Here is an 8,754-nt window from a genome sequence, read left to right as displayed (position 1 = left end):
AGTGTGTGCTCTAGTTGTGGCTATGGAATGTTGGGTTATCAAACTGCAGTATTTTGACTTGATTGATTGACAAAAACGGTTTGTTGACCTCCTTATGTCTGAGTAAAGAAGAGACGATCTGCTTTAGTGAAAATGAATCCCGTCTAGGACGTACCTCTCCTCCAGTCCCGAAAGCCTCAAAATATTGAGTGGTCATCCAGCAGCAACCAAAATGTTTCTCCAGCTTGAGAAATTGGAAATGTCGATCCTCTTTTCTGAAATTTTGCAGTACATTCAGAGGGTGAGAAAGTCTGGTTTTGGGAAGATAAAGCTGGAAACAAATCCCAAAGTGTCTGTATCGCTCCTGCCTATGTCCTTAGGAGATGATATCTCAGGTTGTCAGGTCATAAATGATGAGAAGCCTGCAGACAAACTCCAGGGACACCCCACAAGCAGCCGGTTAGCCAGTATTTTCCATATCATGAAGAGACAAGCAACTGTCGTCTCATTGTGATCTTGAGCTGCAAGTGAAGCACTGATAATTGCTTATCACAGAGGGACAACTTCCTCTTGTTTTTATGAGTAGGCATCCACACAGCCTTAGATGGTAACTACAAAAGAGAAATTATCTCTCTATCCTTCTGTGCTTTGCAACATTTCGGTGATGTAGTTTACTTAATCTATCTGAACGGTACGCTCGTGTGGAAATTGAGGTGAAGGATCACAAAATGACATTACGATTGGTGTAGAACTCCGAGCTTCCCTCCCAGCTTCTGCTTTCTTCCTTCCATTGACATTGCCAAGACAAAGCGTAACGGAAGCTACTAACATGACAGAAGTTTCCATTAGATTCTCTTTCAAAAAATCAAAATAGGGTCATCTGGAGAATAACCTTTGGAACATAAAATGTTAATGACTGCCGAGGTCTGGACAGGACAGTTATGCTCCATTTACACAGCCTTCGCTCCGGGTTATCAGAAGTATGTGAAACATCGGCAGCTACTAAATAACTCCTTACCCCGTGGAAACAAAAATGTCCCGTACCTTCAAAATTTCATTAAGTTCATCAGCGTTACGGATACACCTTTAAAAATGTTGTTTCCAGAATATTCTTACCGTTATCAGTGATATCATTTGACCAGATTTACCATCGCGTAATGAAGACTAATACAAATGGCTATTGGGAAATTATTCATCGGGGAAAGGGAGCGGTGTGGTTTGGAGTACGAGGTTGGCTGATTTTATTTAAGACACTAACATTTCAGCTTGAGGATGGTGATCTTTGACTCTGTGCTGTAAGACTGGTCACGCAAGTCTTGTTTCTCCTCCGTGGAGGAGACAGGACGGTTTGAACTCTTCGTGCATACGGAGTAGTGACTGCTGCGGTGTAGGTGTGGGCAAGGTTCCCCGTGTTTGCACAGTGTGGGAAATCCATGTAAAGAAAAGCCAAGAGGCTATTTGCTTGTGTATTTGTCAGTGTTTAATGAGTGTGCAAGTACGTCGAGTGGGTGTTTGTAATTTATACCAAGGTTTTTAACCTAATCGGCCTGAATATCTTCTGGGTGTCTGTCCTAACTGCTGTCGAGTACCAGCACTTCCGAAAATCATGACAAGTAGTGAGCCTGTGGTGATACACTGGCTACAAAAATCCTATTAGTGAGCGTCATTGAAGGAATCCTTATATTAAAAGGAAGTTCGTCCCTTGAAAATGTTTTTTGACTAGTTGGTTTTGGGTTTTTTTAATGTTTCTTGAGCCTCTCTGGTTCTTTTTTTTTTCTTTCTTTTTTTTAAACGCATATATATATATAAAAGGTGGCGTGAGAGAAGGGGCGGACTCATTCCCAGAATGTATTTATCGTTTAGCAGGACTGAAAGAGAAGAGAAGTGAGTTTTGGGAGTGTGTGCTCAACAACAACCATGAGACTTTCCGTGCTGATAAAAATCACTGGAGACTGCAATGGACACTGAAGCCAGAAATCATCATGGTGATTTGGCTGCCTGCCATTCTTTTACTGTCTTTTGCTAATTTATGTACGGTATTGCGTGACGGTTGTTGGGAAAACAGATCGCTTCATGAATGGTGTCTTTTATTACAAATGTAACCGTCAGATTTTACTTGGTTTCCTTAATTATAATGCTTACCCCTGATACTCACATGACAAACGCTGTGACCTGTCGTGCCCTATCTGTTGGGTTAGGAGAAGCAAAAGGAGTCTTTCTTGTATGCGTTTCGCCTTATTTGAATGTGTTTCGCTTGAGGGGGAATCCCACATCCATACAGGTCCCAGATAAAACCTCTCATTTCTTTCCCATAAGAGCGGCGGTGAAGGCGACAGCAGTTCGTCTCCAAAGACGGAGCTCCAGCAGTTTCCCGCTTGGTGACTGTCAGTTCTAATGCTGGCTGCTAAAATAAATGCTCCACAGTACATTTAAGTTGAAAACAGCATTATAGAGCCGCTTGAGGTAGTTGGCGGTATCAAGGCAACTTTCTAAGAGAATTAAATGAACGAGTCAAGAGTAAAACATCCATTCAGGGGTGCGCTGTGGCGTGGGCGTGGGGAGGGACGGATGGAAAGGGTAAAACCGCCTGAAAGGAGGAGAAATGTTCCCAGCAAAATGGCTCAGTGTGTTTCTGAAGAACAAAAGTAGAAACCCACATTGGATATATGACTTAATTTATAGACATTTTGAATTGTTACATAATTGGAGCTTTGCCATGACATTAGGGGTGTAAAACTTCGTGTTTCAACAGGCTTTACCACCTGAATTGCGTGTGCCCCTCTTCTGCATAACACCGGCGAATTTTGCTGTTACACTTTGCTAATTTCTTAATTTCTAGTGAGTTTGGTTTTTAAATATCTGCCAACTCTGTGAATTCCAACAAGCATTGGCATGAGTAATGAGTCAAATGTTAGAGCAGCATTATTCTTTGACAGTTCTAAAAGGATTATATAACTGGAATTTTAAATAATATTTTTGAAATGTGTAATTTAAAAGGTCCTCGTGTTCTGTAAATGGTTTAATTTTTCATACCATTTAATTGACATTGCAAAAGAATCATTAAGTCAATGATGATTAAACCAGCACTTTTATGGATCAAACTCTCTTCTGGGAGAAATTTAGTCATCGTGAAAGAGATATAGACATGTATTTTGAGGACACTGCAATAGATGCGGGGACTGAATAGGCTTTTCAGTAAATCTCTGCCATTGCATCTGCCCTGGAACCCCCTCCTAGTCAGCCCGAGGCCAGGGCACCTCTAGAGTCGACACTGGATAGCGTGGAGAAATTCTGTTGTGCCTTTACGGCATGGCACTCGCTTGAGAAGGGGAGACTTATTTCACCCGTGTGGTTTCAGCCCAATTTGAACCAAATTCTGAAGAAGCGAGACTGTAATTCAGTTATTAAGTGTATTTGCATGTTGATATTAAGCTGCTTAATTTTCTGTATGGTAAACTTCTGCACTCATTGCAAGTAAGTAATGAAGTTTTGCTTGGTTTTGTGGTGTTAAGTTTCAAAACTCTGCGTACCTGAGACAGTTGCTGCACATCTCTATGCTTTTTCTTACTTTGTAAGAACGCTTCACTGTATTGTGTCAACAGATATTTTTGTTTTTACTAAATATGGTAACACTCCAATATATGGCAGGTCCTGAAACAGGAAAAGAAAGGAATAGCACCTGGAAGTCTTTTGGCTTTCATTCTTTCCAATTCCTTTGAACAGTGGCTATATTAAAGCATATAGTGGTACAACATATAGAGATACAGTGATTTTTGTTCCATCTGAAGCTGGCGAGGCTACATTATCCCGTCCTGTATAAAAGAGGAATGTTATCATTACAGACTCAACTGGATTAGTCTCATCTAAAATCTTGCAGTACATTTAATTGTGATGGCTAGATGCTTCTGTTTTAAGTCATCTGTTGGAGGGTTTCTGTGTAAGATGTGAGCTTTATTGAAAATAAAATATGTAAAAAATTCCAAGTTATGGGTAACAGCAATAGAGCAAGTTATGTAAAAGGAGTTCATAAAGAGGAGAAAGAAAGGAGATCAGAAATTAAGGAATGATAAATACAGAAAAGCCAGTATTAATGTATTGGGTCAGGAAATAGTGTTACTCTAACAGGGTTGGTGATAACACGGAATTGAGATAGGAACGGATTATGATAAAAATGAAACCCGCAAAGTCAGGGATTGCTCAGAGAAGATAAATAATTGGAAGTAGGAGCAGATTGTGTAGGAACAGAATATAACTGATCTCTCAGTTTGAAAATTCATTCTGCATTTGTGTGATGTAGAGTTAATGACCAAATTTTCAATTTTATTATATTCAGTTCCCTTAAGTAATATCTCTGTTAAAAAGCACTTTCAGCCTAAACTTAAAAATTCACTAAACCAAAGGTAAAAAATTATTAGAGAGAGGAAAAAAAAACCCTCTAGAATATGATTATGAAATGCAAATTTGCCAGCAAAATAAACTCCTGTATCTAAGTTCTCAAACCTCTCAATGAAACAATTTAGAAAAGCTAAATCTGATGATTGGTCAATTTGAATTGCCCTGAACGTGACTCTCTTCTTTTCCTGAAAGAGAATAACAGGAGCTTGTCCACCCACATCTCTGCAGCTGAAGGTTTGCCACTAAGTAGCATGGTCAGTGATGATACAGAAATTTTCCAGAGCTAGCAAAGGTTCTGTAGAATTTAGTAGTTCCCATGCCACTTTTGTTCAGGCTGTGTCATTAGCAATAATAATAAAGAAAAGTCACTGGCTCCAAATACACAGACTGTTCCCAGATATACACGCAGAAACATATAAATCTGGACTAAATGTCAGCACTTATAAGGTAAAAAGGCTAATTGCAACTAAAGCAAATTAGTCCTTCCCCTAAAGATAAGGAAACCAGATCCTGTATATCTCTCTCATCCCTGGCCCCATGTCCCACTTAATCGTGTTCCTTAATCCAGATTTCTTCTGAGCTACGCTCCCTATTTGCCCTCTTTTTGGAACTTCCCCTGAGTTTTCGTGCAGCCTCCCCCCTCCGTTGCCCTCCCCATTCCCTGCTCGCTCCCAGGGGGAACGCTGAGGGGCCGTGGCCAGCAGAGGCTCCTGCCTGGCCACCGTTCCCGTGGCAGATCCTGCAGGATTTTCCCCTCCGAGTGGAGCAGGGGGCACTTCAGCAGCCCTTTATGGGTGCCGTGGGCTCCTCCCTCACCTTCCTCCTTTTCGACTGGTTCATGTGAGCAGAAGTCGAGAAACCACAGCAGGAAATTTCTGCAGCAGAAGCAACTTGAGAACCACAAGCAGAGAGGTGTGCCTTTACTGCAGTGGCTTTGTTTTAGCACCAGGACACAGACGGAGAGCCCTATACATCACTGTTTCAGTTATGCTGATTCTCTTCGCTTCCTTGCTGACTTCACTCTCAGATGCATTTATTTTACGATCCAGGACTTCAGCCAGTCTTAGTCAAAGCAGAGCTCCTCTGCCCTTCCACAGACGCTTTGCAAGAGCAGATCTTTCGGCTGCCTCTTCGCTGATGGTCTGCTGGTGCCGTGCCAAACCGTCTGGGAGGCGTCTTACTGCTCCACTTCTACATGGAGCGTCACTGCACTTATGGGAGGCCACGTAAATTTAAAGAGTGGATCAATCTACAAAATCTTAATTTGTAACCTCAATTATTTCTTTGGAGGGGGACAAACGAGTCCTCGCTAAAGCGATAGGACTTAGTAAGCTTCCTTGCAGGCTGGTACCAACAAGGCGGGGAGACACAAGACTTTGCAGAGCAGGTGGAGGATATGATGTTTCCTGAACAGCTGAGGGCAAGGTATTACGCGGGGGATTTTCCTCTATATTGAAAAAGGCCCTTAATGTGATGTTCTGTTTGTAACATTTTCTTTGTCACTTGAAAAATACATAATTTTCCCTGCTGAAGTTTTCCCTCAGCTAACTTTAGTCTTTCTCTTTACAAGAGTTTGTGATTGAAGTATTTACACTCTACGATTCAGTGGGGGGCTGAGAAGCCTAACTTTTGAAATGTGGTGTATTTTATGTGGTTTGAGCAAATATAAGGAGCATGTAAATGCAGAATATTTTAGTGCTTTTTTGCATCCAGAGTAACTGGCAATTATATCGAAGCTGGACTTCATTCTGGAGCGGCAGGAGCCTCGGGGCAGCGGTATCTTCTAAACGTGGCTCTTGTCTGTCTGTGGGATTCGTCTTGCTCTATAACAGTTGTCCTTGAATACAATTTTTAATGTATTTACCTGGCAGCGTTCCTTGTGCATCCATTGTCAATGTTTTATGGAGACAGAAAGATTCAATAGTAGTGAAGAGGGTTTTTAACAGTGTTAGGACTCAGCCAGTACTTCCCAAGTCTGGAGTCTCATCATGAGACCATGGCTCCTTACTGCATCTTTGTGGGGGTATAAAACCAACCAACCAAAAAACATTTAAAAGGCTCCACTGGAAAAACTTGAACAATTCTTCAGCGTATCTGCAGACTCAGTTGTGCATCTCAAGGCTTTGACTACTGTTCCAGTGGAGTATTGCTCTTTAGCACATGGTGTAAGCATTTATTTGCCCTGTAGAGCTTTTTGAACAAACCAAAATCTTGTATAGCGGGCTGCCATTTTAATCAGATGCAGTGGTTAGAATCATAGAATCATAGAATAGTTTGGGTTGGAAGGGACCTTGAAGACCATCTCGTTCCAACCCCCCTGCCCTGGGCAGGGACACCTCCCACCAGCCCAGGTTGCTCCAAGCCCCGTCCAACCTGGCCTTGAACACCTCCAGGGATGGGGCAGCCACAGCTTCTCGGGGCAACCTGCCCCAGGGGCTCACCACTCTCAAAGTGAAAAATTTCATCCTAATATCTAACCTAAATCTCCCCTCTTCCAGTTTGAAGCCATTCCCCCTCATCCTATCCCTATATGTCCTTGTAGAAAGACCTTCCCCAGCTCTCCCGTAGCCCCTTTAGGCACTGGCAGGCTGGTTTAAGGTGCCTGCGCTGCAGAGATGATCCATTAGCTTCCTCTGTCTTAGGTTGTAGCCCCTTATATAGTATAACATCTGGTGGCAACTGCTTGTATTAGTCTTATCTTCAGATTGCTTAATGGCTCTAATAATGTGGCTACAAGGCCTTGGGTGAGTGAAGTGGGATTTGGGAAAACTTAACCTTGGTTGTTGCCATCACAAGAATGTTAGCACGTTTTATGTGCTTTTATTCTTTGCCGTTTTAAATTTCCACTGTATTTTGCTATTAGTAATTTATAATAAATTGCTGTCTTTGAAGTGTTATTAAAAATACAGCTCACCTTGGTGAATCCATGTTGACTACTTGTCATTGTACATGTCTTGTAATGTCCAAAATATTTTCATTGACTTGTGTATATGAGATGCGACTGAAAAATCTGACTTCCCTTTTCCTTCTTTTCGTATTGTTTTGATATTTTATTTAACAGCTCAAGTTTGCTTCTATTTCTGCCCATCAAATCAGAAAAGCTTTATTTTAGCTGTGTGATGAAAATTCCATCTAAACACTTTTATTTAAGGCTTTTTTTTTTTTTTTTTGTGTAAAATATTTCCTGGAAGAGAAATTTGGAATACAAGCACATATGGCCTGCTTAGGATCTTATTTCAGCATTGCTCAGAATACTCACATAAGTAGCTGGAGAGAGCAGGATGATAGAAATTTGGTGACCGTTGGCTTCCTGTCTCGCTGGTGCTGGTACATTAGCCCTTATCAAAGTTGGAAGAGCAGCTACAACGCAGCCATTGGAGGGATCGGATCGATACCTGGCGCGGAGCCTGAAGGTCAGATAAAGTACTTAGGCAGGCAGTGTGCCAGGCTAAAGAGATGTCAAGAAAATCAATTAGATACTAAAGAAAGAGCAGCAAGCTAACTAAAAATCCAATCTTGAAAGGCTCTTTATATTTTGAAGTCAGCTTATTAGTGTTAGCTATATCTTTATCTCTCTAATAAAATTACGTTTGTTAAGCAATTAAAACCAGACTCGGGTCATACGAGGCTAGCACAAAACTGACGGCGAACACCTGTACAGTACTGGATTAGAAACAGCTACAAGTGGTGGAGATTAAATCGAACGGCTTTGGGCGTAGAGCACTACATAACTTGTGATTAATCTGCTCTCCTCCTCCCCGTATTGATTACTTTACCTATGTGCATTTGGCATATATCTTAGATACTTTCTCCTCTGAGTGGTAATGGAAAGCATAGACTTTGTCTCCTGGTGCCAGGTAGTTTACTTAATAAATTATAGCTGGCTGAAGTCAATAAATAGAAGAGAAATTCAGAGGGGTGGGTTGGGCCTTCGCTTTCCTCTCCCCTGCCCAAACCACAGCGACGGAAAGGAGCGTATGTTTCCCCAGGTTAGCAGTCGGAAACACGATTGCTGTGAGCGAGTGTGTTGCGGTACCGCCTTTTGGTACCAAAGAGCCCTTGCTCTCAGTGTGGCCAAGTGCCGTGGGGAAGCTGCTCTGCTGCCTGGGCACAGGCGCCCTTCTCTGCTCTCCTCGGCAAAAAAGTACCTGAGAGAGAAGAGATTCACCACATGTTGCTATCTGAAAAGAAAATATTTGCTCCACGCTGAATTTACTGGCAAAGATCCAGAAATTAATTCCTGTCAGCTAATCAAGCTGCCCAAAGCTTGAGCATTGGAAGGTCTATAAGTGTGTAAGTATGATGCGCCTTTTCCCCAAACAGCAAATAGATCGCCCGCGGCAGAGCAGGGTCCTTGCGTCCTTGTTATGCATCACGCCA

This window comes from Charadrius vociferus, unplaced genomic scaffold, assembly GCF_000708025.1.
Source record: "Charadrius vociferus isolate BGI_N301 unplaced genomic scaffold, ASM70802v2 scaffold35, whole genome shotgun sequence".
NCBI lineage: Eukaryota > Metazoa > Chordata > Aves > Charadriiformes > Charadriidae > Charadrius > Charadrius vociferus.
The sequence above is the reverse complement of the archived record's forward strand: the minus strand, read 5'-3'. Positions refer to the sequence as shown.